The following is a 15490-nucleotide window of genomic DNA, read 5'->3' on the forward strand; positions in this document are numbered from 1 at the left end:
AGGATGGAAATACTATGGATGGCAAGTATAACCATTTCATTGTGCAGCTAAAGAATGAGCCGGGGCAAATAGCATTAAACAGTATGTAGAAGAGGCGTGTGTTGAAGCCTGTGGCTCTGGCCGCGGCAGCGGGCTCTGCGAAAGCAGCAGGAACAGGACATCTATTGCACAAACTCTGGTCAAGTTTTACAAGTACATGTATGGCTACAAAAGAGGATGGAGGCTCTCTCTTCACAAGGAGCCACAGGGAGCAGGCAAGGGGTAAGGGGTCCAAGTTGCACTGAGAGAGGCTTCATCTTGAGCCCAGAAAGAAATGAGAACAATCATCCACCGGAACAACGTTCCCAGGGACATGGTGGAATGCCCATCACTGGAGGCTTTCAAGGTGTGATTTGTCAGGGTGCCAGATAATCTCATCTAGGCTCCATTTCCTACAAAAGGTCAGACCAGATAATCTTTGGAGGTCCTTCGCGACCTGGGCTGCTCTGTCATTCTACGACCTATAGGCACAGAAAGTTTCCTATGTAGGCGTGTGGGGCTGTGATCGCAGCCATACTGGCCCTGGGGTCCGGCAGCAGCAGAGAGGAGGCAGCCTCACCTCTAGTGCGGTACCAGCGCTCTGAGGCTGGACCCCCAAAGCGCACCACTGGGGAGAGCGACGGCTGACAGGCCAGGGCAGACCAGCCCCGCGGCGGGAAGAGAGGGGTGAGCTGGGGGCTGTGAAGCGATGGCGCACGGAGCAGCCTCCCAAGGGGCCGGGCTGGGCCTGGGCCAGGCCGAGCGTAAGCAGTGCTGACAGGCTGGAGAGCGGCGCTCAGCACCGCATCAAGTGGGAATGGCCGAGGGAAGCATGGTCCTGGGAGAGGCCGGGGGGCTGTCGGCGTGAGGAGGGCGAGCAGCGGGCGCATGCGTCCGAGCGGCTGCGGTGACACACGAGGAAACCAGAGACACTTGAGGAGTTGAACAGGGAGAGCAAGTGGTGAGGACAGAGTGAGATCAGAGCAGGGCTGGATGGAAAGACGGGGACGGAGAGGGCGGGCTGATAACAAAAACATTCCTTCAAATACAGTGAAGAAGAGCCGCGGAGGGGGAACGCGCACGAGCCGGGCGGGTATCACGTTACATCGCACGGCGTGTTCAGCGCGGGCGCGGAGCCGCAACGCTCCCGCCAGCGCACACGCGGTCCCGGGAGGAAAAACTCGGGAGATTCCCCCGCTTCTCCGCGCACTTGGTTTCCTTCTATAGCGCTGGCTACTTAGGAGAAGGGGTGCTGCATCTGGCCGGCTGAACGTTCCCCTCCTCCCCGAGCGCGGTAGCTTGCGTTGAAATCTATAGGCTTAAAAACACCGGCTCTGGGGGAAGCGCGCCGCTTCCCTCCTCCTCAGAGCGGGGTTTTTCGCAGCCCGAGCTACTCGCGAGCTACTGGCCAAACAGGATTGCTGGGAGCTACGGCAAAGCGGTGCGGATGCGGGGAGCGAAACAGCCAAGGTCCCACCGCACCGAAGTTCGGAGCGGCAGCCGGCAGCCGGCAGCAGCGCCGGCGGAGCGCGGGGCTGCGGGGAGCTCGGGGCGTTTGGCGGCGGAGAGCGGCTCCCCGCAGCGCCCACCTCCGCCGCCCCGCCGGGCGCCTGCTCGGTGCCACCGGGAGCGCTGGGAGGGGACCTGGGGCACCTTCCCCGGGCAGGTTTGCGGAGAAAGCCGTGGTAACGGGGGAGGGGGGGGAAGGTTAAAGAAGAAGTCCCCGCGCGAATGTCCGGCGCCCGTGGATGCCCCGGGTGCTCTGCTGGCTTTATCTCAGGGAGCGCACAGCCCCCCTTCCCCCGCAACAAAAGCACGCGCCGGTGCTACCCGCGGGCGGGTTTTTGTCAGCGGGCAGGGCGCCCCCCGCAGCGGCGCCCCGACCTGCCGCCTCCCGCGCCGCCCGCCGCCGGGGCTCCCGGCCGCCCCCTGCCCTCGGCGGGGCGGCGGCGGCGGGGCGCGGGCTGGGGCTGCGGCTGCGTGCGGCGGGGGCGGGGCGGGGCGGGGCGCGGGGCGCCGCCGGGAGTCAGCTGGGCGCGAGGCGAGAGCGCGGCGGCGGCGGGGCGCCGTTAGCACCGGGAGCCGGCGGCAGCGGCAGCAGCAGCAGCGGCGCGGGCGGGCAGGCAGGCAGAAGTTTTCTCGGCGGATTCCTCCCGCAGCCCGGGGTTGCCTTGCGGAGGCGCGAGCGTCCCCCTCCGCGTTGGGTGTGTTTTGCCTTTTTTTTTTTTTTTTTGTTGTTGCTGTTTCTGTGCTTCTTTAATTGCGTTTTTCCGTGATTTTTTTTAATTAATTTAAAAAAGATATACTTTTTATTGCTGTTTTTGAGGCGCGTGGCTGCGAGAGCTCGCCCTCCCGTGCCCCCTCCACCCCGCCGCCCGGAGGAGCCCCCTCCCCGCCCGCGCTCCCCTCCCCGCCGCCGCGCACGACCCTTCCCCTGACCCCCTGCGCCCGCCCGAAACTTGGCGGGTGCGCGCCGGGCGGGGAGGGTGCCGGCCGCCCGCCCAGCAGGTAAGGGGCCGGGGGGCGGCGCGGGGGGGCGGGGGCGCTGCCCCTGGAGAGCCGCAGCGCGGGGAGGCCAGGCCGGGGTGGGGGGTGAGAGTTCGCTGGCTCCTCGGTGCCGGAGGCCGGTGGGAGGAGGAGAGCAAACTTCCTTTTCCTGGGGCCGCCGGCGAGCCCCCCCACCCCCCCCGCCCCGTGCCCGCGGGGATCGCCACCCGCGCACCTCCCGCCGCCCGGCGGGGAGCCCCGGGGGCGGCCGGCTGCTGCTCGCCGCGGTGCTGGGGGGGAGCGGCCCTTTCCCCCGGCTCGGGGCTTCCTTGCCGCGTTTTGTTTGCTCGCCCGCTGCGTGCCTCTCCCCGGCGGTGCCGGGAGCCGGGCTTTCCCGTCGCCCCGCGCTGGAGCTGGGCGAAGACCTGCCCCGCCAACTGCTGGCGGTGCTGCCGAAACTCCCCAGGGCGCCCCGCGCCGTGCCCCCCCACCCCACCCCGTAGCCGCGCAGCGTTTGCGGGAGGGCCGGTGGATGGGCAGTTCGCAGAAATGCCACCCCGGAGTGCTGCCACCTTCCTGCTCATCCGCTGCGCGGGTCTGCGGCGACGGCCGTGCGTGTCCGTGTCCGCAGGGGGCGGCCCTGCGCGCCCCCGCCGCGCCGGGAGCCCCTGGCCAGCCCGGGAGCCCCGGAGCGGGGGGAGCGCTGGGGCTCTTCTGCCTCCGCTCCCCGCCGGGAGAGCCGCGCACGCACGGTGCTCTTATTGTGTAACGGTGGTACTGCAGGCTGGGGCTGAAACGATGGCATCTTTTATAAGAACAGTTTGCAGTGAATTGGTTTGGCAGATGAACTTCTGTAAAATCGCCTTGCCTCGCTTCTGTTGCTTAAGTGCCAGCGCCGCCCCCCCCCCCCCCCCCCCCCAAGCTTTTACCCTTTTCCCCCGGTTTCCTTTGAAGCATCGCATAACTGTATTGCCAGCAGGATGGAAAGTGCTGATTCAGCAGCCTGGAGCCCCACTCCATCTGAAGTGGTGGTCTGCCTGAAATGTTCCCATTTGTTGAAACAGGAACATGTGTTGCTGGTATGTCAAAGCAGCATTGATCGGGTTTTCTAAAACAGCCCTAAAGAATGCAAGTTTGCTTTTCCTTTCACTAAAGAAGAATGAATTCGGGGTTGGGGGGGAAGCAAGAGAGGGGTAGGAGGGATGTGAGTAGCTACTGCCTTAAGTTATGCTTGTAAGGAACAGTTGGAATTGTGTGGCCTCATAAAGGTGATGAGCAATTACTCATTCTAACAGATCTTGGAGGACACGTAGCAGTGATGCGTTAACACTCCAACTCTATCCCTGCGTCTAGACACTAGTTGTGCTTAAACCTCTAGAAAAAGTACATAGAAGGGCAACAAGGCTAATCCTGGGATTAAAAAGGAGTGAGTTATGAGGACAGGTTAAAAAAACTCTGCAGAAACACATGGAGATTAGAAAACCCGCATCAAAAAAGGAAGTGTATGCAAAACTTTAAGTGGCAGCTCTGGCTGTGCTTCACAATCATTTTGGGGCTGGGGAAGGGTGCAGGGGGTCAGCAGGGTGCTGCTCATGTGAAGGGTGCTGGCAGAGGGTCAGCGGGATGCTCTTCCCATGCAGTGTTAGCCTTCCTAGAGAGCTTACCTCACAGTGTGGCAGGAGGAGGAGAGTGTTCCAGAGCCGTATTCCTCTGGCTATCTTTGTACAGTTACATGCTAATATCAAGGCTGTTCAGGTTTTCTTTCTCCAGAGCCAAACTCTTTAAAATTCATCACGACGTAGAGCCAACAACAAAGCCTGAAAAGCAGTGTTTGGTAGCCTTATTGCAAATGATAAACTGACTGAGCAGCAGACCCTGACGCTTGCCTCCAGTGATCGCTTTACCATGTTATACTCAATTCATTTTCTTCACTTGGTCTTAATTTGTTCTTAAAGTAGGTCTTGTTTGCCCTGGCTACATATTAAAGATCTTGTGGTACTTCCATGGTTTTCCTTGGTTTTGTTAATCAAAATACACCCTCCCTTACCGCTGTGTGAGTTGGCTTTCATCCTCAGATACAGCCACACCTGGATTTCAGTAGCATATTCCTGTGTTTTCTGTTAGGTGGTCCGAAAGTGCTACCTGAATGCAAAATGGGTCTCAGTATTTCAGTTCTGCTTAAGCATATGCCATGCACTGTGTAAACATTTGCAGCCCTCTATCTTGCAAGCACTTAAACGATTCCAGCAAGAATTGTCACAAAGGTTTTTTAGAAATCTTTGGTCATGTTCTCCGCTGCACTCAGGGTGTAAATGGGCAAAAAGTATCTGGATTTCTCTGGCGAAGGGATTCTTCTAAGGCAGGGAGTTCCCAGCTGGCAGAGGAAAGGCATAGCTGGGTCATGTGCCGCTTCTGCCAGCAGCATGAGAGTGTTGCACTGGGAGTTTGTTTTCTGACAGCACCGAACGAGCAGATGTCCCTCTAGACTGTAAGGCACCGGCAGCTTCCCTGGGCGTGCGTAGCGGTGGCAGCAGGCTAGCTGGGGGGCTCCCGGGTAGTGTCACACCGGGTGGGACTGTGCTGTCATTCCTTTCCTCCCTTCTGCCATGCCCCTGTACGTGTGGTTGCAGAGGTTTATGGTGACAGCGCTGAGTGAGGCCAGATTTCTAGGCAAAACTTTTGCTTAGACCAGCTGATCTCTGTCTTGGGAAGCATGTGGCGGGGAAGTGCGTGCTGAGGTGTTTCTTTAGATACCTGGAAGCTGGGGCTGGGGGGAGGCGTGAAGAGGGTGCCTTTTGATGTCTGGTGGTATGCATTTTTAGGATACCCTTAAGTGTTTGCGCAGTTAAAAATTTCACTGGTTACAGCAAACACGGTGGTGCACAACTTTACCAGTTTATGCTGGCCTTTTTACTCTAAACCTCTGTGTGAACATTACTAGTGGGGTCAAGGGAAAAAGGTTTTCTTCATTTTTAAGCCAGCATTTCTATCCACACTACGACTAAAGAAGCCTGCTTTTCTTTGGATTTGCATCAGCTATGAGGGTACTGATGCTAGTTCACAGTGCAGCATTTCTTACGTGTGCCCACCTGGCCCAGGGTTTTCACAAACAAGAAAGATAACTCTTGAGACCTCTGCCTCTGTCAGGCTTGTGTGAAACTTGCCAACTGGCTTGGCTGCAGTGTGATTGCATAAGCCTCCTTCTGTAGGAAAGCAGGCTAAGAAGTTAGGATTGTTTTTCTTGGAAACTGGACCTGCTCCTGGGTATGTCCAAAATATACCAGTAGCAGCTCTTCACCTAGGGAAATCTAGGAAAGGAGATCCTTTCCCTAAAAGGTGAAACTCAGCAATCTTTAGGAATTACGAAGTTGCCAATGAATCCTTTTATAAGCACTGAACTTTATTGACAGGTTTGCTATCCTTGTGCCGCCTGCTGCTCGGGACAATACTTTGCAACCTAAACTTGTATGTGGCAAAGCAGTTTGCTTCCCATTACCTTTTCTCCCAAACCGGTGGTTGTTATGAAACATAATATTATCAAGTAAACAGATGTCACCTCATTGACTTTTCTTTCTCCATACTTGTTGAGCTATGCACTTCTGAACTAGTCCCATGCCAGGTCCTTGCTATTCTAATACCATCTGTTGAATTGGATGATCTTTTTGGACAGCAGTTCTCCCATTAGCTCGATATGGTTCCTCAGTTGTGATGTGGAGGGGACTGTCCAAGGAAGCCAGATTCTACTGTGAATGCAGCATTAAAAAAAAAAAAAAATTGTTGATCACTATAAGGCATCCTGTCTACAAACAGGCTGTTAGCTCCTCACTGACAAAACAACCAGAACAGCCTGACTTTATGAGATCTGGTTGGATATACTTGGCAATCCCTTTGCCTTGGCAATCCCTTTGCTGGTATGCCTTATTCCCCTGGGTACTGTTTCCTCAGCAGATAACCTGATGTGAGAGACAGGCACTATGTTTTTTGTACAGGTACATTCATCTGGAAGTAGTGGTGCTTGTGGTTTCTAGCAGCTTTCGGACTTACGATGTGCATAGGAGCGCTGAAGACTGAAGGATTCATGAAGTGAGTTGCCACCAGTGCTGAGTTATGCTGAAACTCTGAGAGATGTTCACATTCACACTGATGTGCATCCACTGTCTGAAAACTCATCTCCTTTGCTTTCCTAGGGTCTTCCACAAGTTGCAGATGGATCAGTTCATGCAGTTCATGCAAGCGGATGTGGCTGTCAGGACTGAAGGCATTGCAAGTTCAAGCCCTGCTTTACAGTAGTGCCCTTGTGAATAGTTCTGTCTTTCCTGGTCTGTGTAACAGAAAAGAGGAGTGATTTGTTTAGTGGTGAGGAGCTAGTGCTGTCAGTGAACTTGAAAACTTGTTGGAAGATGCTTGTGAATGCATGAGGTTTTGAGCACTGAGTAAGTGATTTTCTGTTAGGAGAATGTAGCGTCAGCTTAGTGGCTGCTTGGATTTTTACAGGCAAATGACCCATGGTGGAAAGGACCAGAGGCTTAGGTGTGGATTGAACAAACATATGGGCAGGATGAATCCTGTGGGTTCTCCAGAACCCAACATTGGCCATCATTTACAAGCCAAGAGAGCTTTTAATGAAACCTGCTAATTGCATCTCAGTTAAGTGATGGGGAGGTGCAGATTACCACTCCTGAATGACTGCAGCAAAAGCTGGCCATCGTGAAGACTAGTTGTTGGAAGTGAGTGATCTTTTTAGCGGAGTAGGAGACCTACTCAAGCAGCATGGATAATGCACCATGTGACTAATACAATAAGTTCGTGTGAGGGACCTTTTCCATCCTGAAGCTTTTCAGAAACCTTTGATAAGTCATTTTTGGTAAGTCATTACATTTGTTGAGTATCAAAAGATAACTTTGGAGAGAGGAAAGTGGTAGAGGAAAATGGGTGATTCTCTGGTATGTAGTATGAAGTAAAATTACAGGTTGTATTGGGCTTGTAGATTGTGAGACTAGATCTGGCATAATGTAGGCACATGGCATGAAAGTCTGCCTTATTATAGTGAGAGAGGTGAGATGTGTCTTTCTTGGAGTCCTTTGCAGCTTTCAAGACTGCTGGCTTTGAGAATACGCTGGCTCAGGTGTGATGGGATAAATCTTGTTTGCTAGAATACATTTGACCTTTTCTTGGAGAAAGGAAGCGAAGAAATTTCCCCTTTACCACATGAAGGTAGGACAGACGCTGCTTATTCTTCCCTGAAGTGAGGGAGGGGATGGGGAGAGGGGAGTCACAAGTCTTAAGTAAACTGCACAGTGTATTTCTGAAAACAGCTTTGCAACTGTGGTGATAGCCATGGTCCTTGAGTGCAGAGGTGAGGAGTGCCCTAGAGGAGTTTGCTGGGAACACTGTGACCATCTTTGCATTCGCTTCTTGCAGGTGCATACTGTAGGGTATGAGTAACACAGTGTCCTATTTCTGTTGTATTCTTTTGTTGGACTCCAGGGGAAGACTGCAAGAGGTTTTCCCATTATTTTACCCTCCTGCTGCTGACCTGTCATCCTTAAGCCAACAGCAACAAGCTGAGCAGCTATGTTGATCTTAGTGCCCAACAGTTGCATTAACGGCTACAGTATTCACTATTGGACAGTTCTGTTGCTCTAGCAGTACTATTCAAACAATGTATTTCTTAGCGAGTCTGTTTCAGCTTTTTTGGAGGAAAACCCAAGGAACATGGGCAGTTTCCAAAAAGGCAGTTTTACACGGGCAGGTTATGATGAATGGGCTAATTGTAAACACACGTTTGGTTAAACCACTAGCAAACCAGCCTTTGACTCTTCCCAGCCACCATCAATGCCAGCTTCTACTAGTTCTCAACAGGACAAAAATAGGAAATTACTTTCCTGGCAGCAAACTGTAGAGGAAATGCCATGCCATCCTGTTGGAATAAACCTATAGCTCAGTGGGAAGGAACTCTCCTGCTGAGCAGTGGTGGGATTTTCTACGTTTGGTCAAAAGTAAACTTCAGAGCATGGTCCTTGAGCTCCCTTCATGCTTACTGCTGCAGAATTTGTGTCAACAGGGAAATCGGAGAAGCCAAGCAGCCACAGTGAAGCCAAGCCTGCGATTGCTGAAGGCTGCAGATAAGTGAGGGTGGATAATGCTCCATGACACCAGTATCATTCTTCCATTATGCATCCCTGGTGAGAAAATCAATAAGCTGGGAGAATCTCTAAGTCCATAGGCTCTTTTCATGGTGGAGATTAACATTTGATGAACACTTGGAAACTTCTTTCAATGCCTGGGATCTAAATTATGCCATTCTGATGACTTGATCAAGTGCCTGCAGCTCTCTCCTAACTCATGTTCTTGGTTTGCAGCACAGACTAAGTTTTCAGAAGCTCTTTCTAAACTTTGATTAGCTTTATTTCTAGGTCATCTTCAGGTGCTAATTTTGACTTTTGAAACCATGGGGAAAGGAATCCTTGAAATGTCACCCAAATCTGTTCCACTGTGGATGCTTCCATTACAGAATGGTTTAATGCTTAAACACACTTTGTCAGGGAGTTACCACCAGACTCTTGTGTCTGTGCATGCTTCATATGTTTGTAGAGTGCTTCAGATTTCAAAACTAGCTGGCAGCAGGGATTTGGATCCTTTTCTAGGAGAAAATGTCCAAAAATTTTCCCAGATCTTGACTTTAATGGAGGGCAGTAGGACAAGATAGTTGTATACTAGAAAGGATGAGAGCAGAAGCTTTGAAGAGCTGACATAGAAATAGGGGAGTTATGTTTTTTTTTCCCTTTGGTTTTGTTTGTTCATGTCGTGCCCCCCCCCCCCCCCCCGCCCCCCCCTTCTTTTCCATGATGTTTATCTCTGCAAAACTACTAGGTACAGATGCAGATGGGAGAACTTTCTCTCTCTTTAAATGGAAATTGGGAGTGGGGGTGAGAGGAACTGGGGGAAGGTGAAGTCTGTAAGTTAGTCTTGCTTAGTGTGTTGTTAAAGCTTTGAGCATCCTTGGAAAGGAACGAGGAACTTTATATCAAAGCACAAGTGTGGAATTAAACTTCAAGGGGCTGGAAAAGCTAAGAATTGAGAAGCTTGTGATATTTCTGTCTTGTGCCAAAACCTTTCTTAAAAGGCCTGCTTTCCTTTCTGGCTTAAATGTATTTGAAGTCCATTTAAGAGAATATTAAGGGAGAAATATGTATTGCAAGGCCATTGATTCTTCCTGAATTAATGTCTTGTGGGTGATCATTCTTCATTCTAATAGCTGCTTGTGCTGACATCACCCGAGATGTCAGGGGATTATATCAGAATTCAAGCCTTGATATTTTGCAGAACAATGGCTCAAGTGCTGGCAGATGCTTTCTCGGTGGGTCAGGTTGCTTTTGTTTTTCCTGTCCAGCTCTGACTGTGATGTTCCAGTTACTGTACGTGGTCACAGCAAGGAATGTAGTAAACAGTTTCCAAGAAAAGGGTATCTGTGTAGCACAATTGTAAGGAAAAAGTACTACTTGCTGCTAAATCTTATGCTAGAGGCAGATTTGCCATCAGCATCTATACTTCAATGCATGCATTTTTTAAATGCTTTATGGAAAAGCTCACCAGATTTAATATTGTCATCTTTTGTTTTGTGTTGCGATGAAATACTTCATTCCAGGAATCCTGGAATCCAAAAAGTTGAGGCCAGAAGTGGTGTTTTTGTGGTGGTTTCTTTGTTTTGTTTTGTGTTTTGTTTGGTTTTTAAGTTGTGAGGTTTTGGTTTTGTTTTTTTTTCCTCCCTGGCTGCTGGGTTCCTAGCTTTATTGCTTTTATTTTTTGTTATTGAATGATGGTTCTTCCTGAAGGCCCTTGTTGTGGTTTAACCCAGCAGGCAGCTAAACACCTCACAGCTGTTCATGCACTGCCCCCAGTGGAACGGGGGAGAGAATCAGAAAAAAGGTAAAAGCTCCTGGATTGAGATAAAGGCAGTTTAATAGGACAGAAGAGGAAGGTAAAATAATAATAATGATAAAAGAATATACGAAACAAATGATGCCCAGTGTAGTTGCTGAACATCTGCTGACCAGTGCACTGGCAGTCCCAGAGTAGGAGGCTGCCACCCTCCAGCCAACTTGCCCCACTTTTTTTTGTTCAGCATGATGCCACATGGTACGGAATATCCCTTTGGCCAGTTGGGGTCAGCTGTCCTGGCTGTGTCGCCTCCCAGCTTCTTGTGTTCCCCCAGCCTCCTTGCGGGCAGGGCAGCTTGAGAAGCTGTGAAGTCCTTGACTTGTTGCTGAGCAGTGCTTACGCTAACTAAAATACCAACATTATTCTCTCCCTAAATCTAAAACACAGGACTATACCAGCTACTAGGAAGAAAATTAACTCTATCCTAGCCAAAACCAGGACAGCCCTGTATGGGGTGAGTGATCAGAATAGCTCATTATTATGTTGTAGAAATGATCAAAATGGAATGTCACAGATTATACATGATTTTCATGAGCTGATAGCTTTTGATATTCTTTACTGGTAGGCTATTACAACATTACCCATAGTGACATCTAAGGTTTGAAAGGTTTCAGAAAAGGCACTGGTTTGGGTGGTGGTGTTTTGGTTTTGTTTTGTTGTTTTGTTGGGGTTTTTTTTTTTACCCTAAAAGGTTTCAGGAGAATTGAGCAAGGAGGCTACAAGATGAGCTGTGGGAGTGCAGAGCAAATGCTGTTTGGGTTGCTGGCATCTCTGATGTGTGCTCAGGCTTGTTTTGCATTTAGCATGTATTTTTTTGTTCTACAGCTGATGGTCAGGGTTGAAACCCCTGTGGAGTTCCTTGCAAGCAAAGGTGGATGACATTGTTAACAGATACAAAGTCAGAGGAGTATTGCAAAGAATGCTGCAGCTGATTCTGTGTGTGATAGGATGAGTTTAGGTGTGTGGTGACACTTGTAGCACCTCTTTGAGTTGTTGACTGGTGACTTCTCTCCCCAGTGTCCTTTGGAAAAGAGTACTGCTGATGCAGCCTTTGGTAGGAGAATGGCATTGCAAGATGTCTTGCTAGTATTAGCCTTAGCTAATTTTGGTAAGCGTATAATTTGGCTTGGTTTACTTGCAAGTGGTTCAGCTCTTCTTCCCAGGAGCAGGAGTTGTCGTGGTTGCCTGGAAAACGAGTGATTTTGAAAAGTGGATGAAGGATTACTGTGCTGTAACAGTCTGACTTAGTTTTGCTTGTATTGGTCTCTGAGAACTTCTTGGGCTCTTGATGTGCCACAGTCCAACTCTTCCTTAGAAGGTTTGTTCCCCAGGTCTCTCGTTTAAAATTCAGGTGAGCTAACGTGACATTTTTGTAGGTGAAGTAGCTTATTGGGTCAATTTGGCAGCACTTGGTAGAGTTTCAGGGAGACAGCTAGTATGCAGCCATCAGTGATACAAGTCACTTTTTTAGAGTGCTGAAATACAAATTTCTGTTGTGTAAAGTCTGCAATGTGGAGAAGCTTTTCCCCTGGGAGGGGCAAGTCTTCATTTCTGAAAAGATGTGGGCCATGCTAAGAGCTCACTACTACCAGAAGATGATGTTGTTTTTGTAAAGGCACTTGCAACTCTTACCTGGGGCCAATTTGGTCATGGCTGACTCTCTAACCAGGTAGAAAGCTGCCCTGCATACTTTTTTTTTTCTGAGAAGGTTTTTCTTGTGGATTAGGAGATGGGATCAGCTCTTGGAAATGTGATGGGGCAGCTGAGGTGAGGTGTCTTTCTAGGGAAAGAAAGAGAAATAAGTGGGAAGAGAACAGGTCCCCTTTCCTTTCAGTAGTAGCAAGCTGCTGGGCCAGCTTGGATGGGGAAGTCTACTGATTTTTCTGAAGACCCAACATAAGGATTTTCTCTGTGAATTCTGACACATGTTGTGGAGCTACACAAGTGAAGAAGCTAAGACCTGGCTTTGCAGAGCATCTCCAGAGCCTGTCTGTATTTGCAAGGTTTATCTGTTGAAGGGAGATTTTCTAGAATATGCGTGTGGGTTTAGGGAAGATAAAACTTGTTTTAACCTTGTGTCTGATCCATATGCTGCCCTGAAATGTGAATCTGAGCGACAGTGTCTTTATTTATGTATTTCTTAAAAAAAAAATTAAAAGAAAATGGACATGTGTGGGTGGGTTGTTTTCTTAAAATTAATATGAAATTTCAGTGCTATGTGGGGCTTTTTATTGAGCAACACAGCCGTAACAAAAATGTTAGTATTGTATGTATAAAGAAGATAAAAATATCACCTTCACAATTTCAGAAAATTATGTAAGGTATGTGTAGCTGTATCTTATTATACAATCGTCATAAACCAGAGCAACTGAGGAAGTAACTGGTAATAAATCCATCATTATTCATATTATGAGAAACACTGAGCATAATAACTGCTCATACTTACAGCAGAGCTATGAGGAACACTGGAGATTTGGTTGACTTACCCTGAAATGTTGTGGTAAAACATACTTGTTTCAGGCCAGTTACCAGCTGAAATGTTTTTTTCCTGGAATGTCTCGGTTGTTCCCAGTCTTGCAGTCCCGGAGCTGCCTGCGAGCTGGTTCAGCTGCTCTGCTCTGACCAAGAGGGGTTTCTTTAGCCAGAATCAAATAAAGGCACTAGAGGTGTCTGCTCTTCCGTCTGCTAGGAAATGGCCTTGGTGGCTGTAGGGCAGATCTCACTCATAAACCCCTGTGACTCTTGAGGGGCTGCCTGGGATAGAGCTGCAAATGTTTCAGCCTTGATAAAGCTAGTATGCTTTAGCCTGAAAAAAACCCCCAAAACCCACAAACCACCCTGCAAACTGAAAACCAAAATAAGTTCTTTAGTAATTTCAGTTATTATTCTTGCCTGTGGTAAATGTGGAATCACTCTGGGGGCAATGTGATGTGTCATGGCTTTCCTTCATTTTACCAAATGGAGTTTGGGAAGACCTGGAGTTTGGGTTCTTGGGTTCTAGATTACACAGCAGTGACAAGCATTTCTTTTCAGAAATGTTTCTGGTTTGCTTTTTCCATAGTTTTAACACAAAAAATGTTGAGCTAATTGACTAGCTCAGTCTTTCTGACTGGGTACAAACTCTGTTACACGCAAACTCTTGCATGGACTGAGGAAGAGATCTTTTCTGATTCTTCGTTACAGGGGTCTGCCTCTGCCTCTGTCTAAAAACAGTTTCTGGCTTTTGTAAAGTCATTTGGAGACTGACAAAATGCATCTTAAATATTCTCCCCATACCCTGTGTTTTACTTTGAGCACTCTATCAGCTGCTGAGTGAAGTTCAGGTTTTGTAATAAATGCTACGCATAATGTTTCAGTTGCTTTGCATAGCTGTATTAGGTTTTTGGGCTACAGAGATGAAGTAAGTAAGGAATGAGAAGTAATTTTATGGGCATACTAACGTGGTTGCATACAAATATCAAGTTTCTTCCTCTCCTCAGGATATCAGGCCAATGGGTATGCTTGACTTCAGCCATATCATATCTGTACTGACTTTGGCAGTGATTCAGAGAAGGTTCATCCAGCCAGAGAAGTATCCATGGGACAACTACTTTTTTCAATTTTAATTTTTTTATTATTTTTTTTTTTAAAGGGGGTGGGGCTGAAACTTTCTTCCTGTGCGCAAGTGTGGCTTGTCTAAAGTAAATGTTTTGAGTACAGATTTACATTTAAGCTGTGTGGTCAGAGTGAATTTTTGCCTAAACCTATGGTTGAGCTGTAAATCATTGCGCTGTGTGGGCAACGATGCTTTCATCTGGTAGCTGGTCTTAGTTTCCATCTTCCTGCCAGTATCCTCTCAGTCTGCAGTCGTAACTCTGTGACACCAAGCAAGGAAGCGTGTGCTTTGTGTCAGGGGCTTGCAGACTCTTACAAATCCTGGCTTGCAGTGTATAAAGACCAGAGCTTCCCAAAGCAGCTTTCTTTGCAGCCCGGGCTGCCTTCCTGTGGCTCGCTTGTCAGCAACGTCACCTCTGCTCCCAGCAGCCAGGTGGCCGTGCTCTTTCCCTTCCTGGCTACGCAGGTACCTCATTTCTCTCTCGGGGGTGGGTGGGATGTATGCATCTCAAGGTTGTGACAACTGCCAGAAGTCCCCAGTGGTGACTAAGTACCGGGAGCTGGAGTTGGTGGTGAGCACCTGTGTTGTAAAATAGAAGAGGAAGAGTCTTGAAAGGGTGTGCTAGGAGGGAGAGGGTACCACCAGTTTGCCAGTTGTGCTTTGCCACTGATGTGCTGTACTGACACAGAGTTACAGCAGGCTCTTATAGTAGAGACTGTGTCTACAGTACAGAGTTTCTGGAATGTCCTACGGATATTGAAGACTTGCTCGTGAAGGATTTTTGGATGTAGTTCAGTGGTATGCTGGAGTTTATTGTAGACCTTATAACTGATGCATAAATGAAGCAGACTACATGGCGTGGGTAGAGGAGGGAAGAGATGGAAGGAAGAATGTACTGCTGCTCATGGTCAGGGTGACAGACATCCATCTGCAGGTCAGGATTAGGGCATCACCAGCGTGGTTTCAATTGAAATTTGTTAGTTTAGTGTACTCTGGTTATATTTACTATATTATGCAGCCCCTCTGTGGTGTCTGATGGATGTGTCTTCTCTGCAGTTCAATGTGTGCTGCGTGCCACATGCATTCAATGCTTCCTTGGTACCCTAGGACTTTATGATGAAGCCTTTCAGCAATGTGATGTATTGCCGGGCTGGTTCGTGTCAGAGCATGCAATGGGAGCTGTAGTTTCAGGCTGGGCTGTGGGGCCGTTGGGCTCGGTGGTAGCATGGAAGCTTTGCAGGACTGTGGCCCTGTGTGGAGCTGAGGGCCTTGGGGGAGAGAGCTTCAGGTTATGTCTTCCTATGGTCTTCTGTGATCCTTTTAAAAGTACTGCTGTAATGGGGTACCTCATGCTACCTGACACCCCCTAGCCAAGTCGAAGGAGGTCCCTAGAAAACCAGTGGACTTGAAAGGATTGTATTAGAAGTGACTTTCACCCGAGCTGCTGCC

General features: G+C 49.1%; 1 protein-coding gene across 4 annotated transcripts in view; it reads left to right on the forward strand.

Annotated features, from left to right (window-relative positions):
* Positions 1–881: 881 nt before the first annotated feature.
* GRB10 (growth factor receptor bound protein 10) overlaps positions 882–15490 on the forward strand; it is a 149735-nt gene continuing 135126 nt past the window's right edge. The window contains exon 1 of one of the 4 annotated variants that reach the window (XM_055798305.1): positions 882–979. The gene's annotated coding sequence lies outside the window, so the exon portion shown is untranslated. Of the gene's footprint in view, positions 980–2051; positions 2223–2255; positions 2527–15490 lie in introns of those variants that run through there. The other 3 variants (XR_008746241.1, XM_055798302.1, XM_055798304.1) reach the window with 3 other exon arrangements.

This window comes from Falco peregrinus, chromosome 3 (genome assembly GCF_023634155.1).
Source record: "Falco peregrinus isolate bFalPer1 chromosome 3, bFalPer1.pri, whole genome shotgun sequence".
NCBI classification, from domain to species: Eukaryota; Metazoa; Chordata; class Aves; order Falconiformes; family Falconidae; genus Falco; species Falco peregrinus.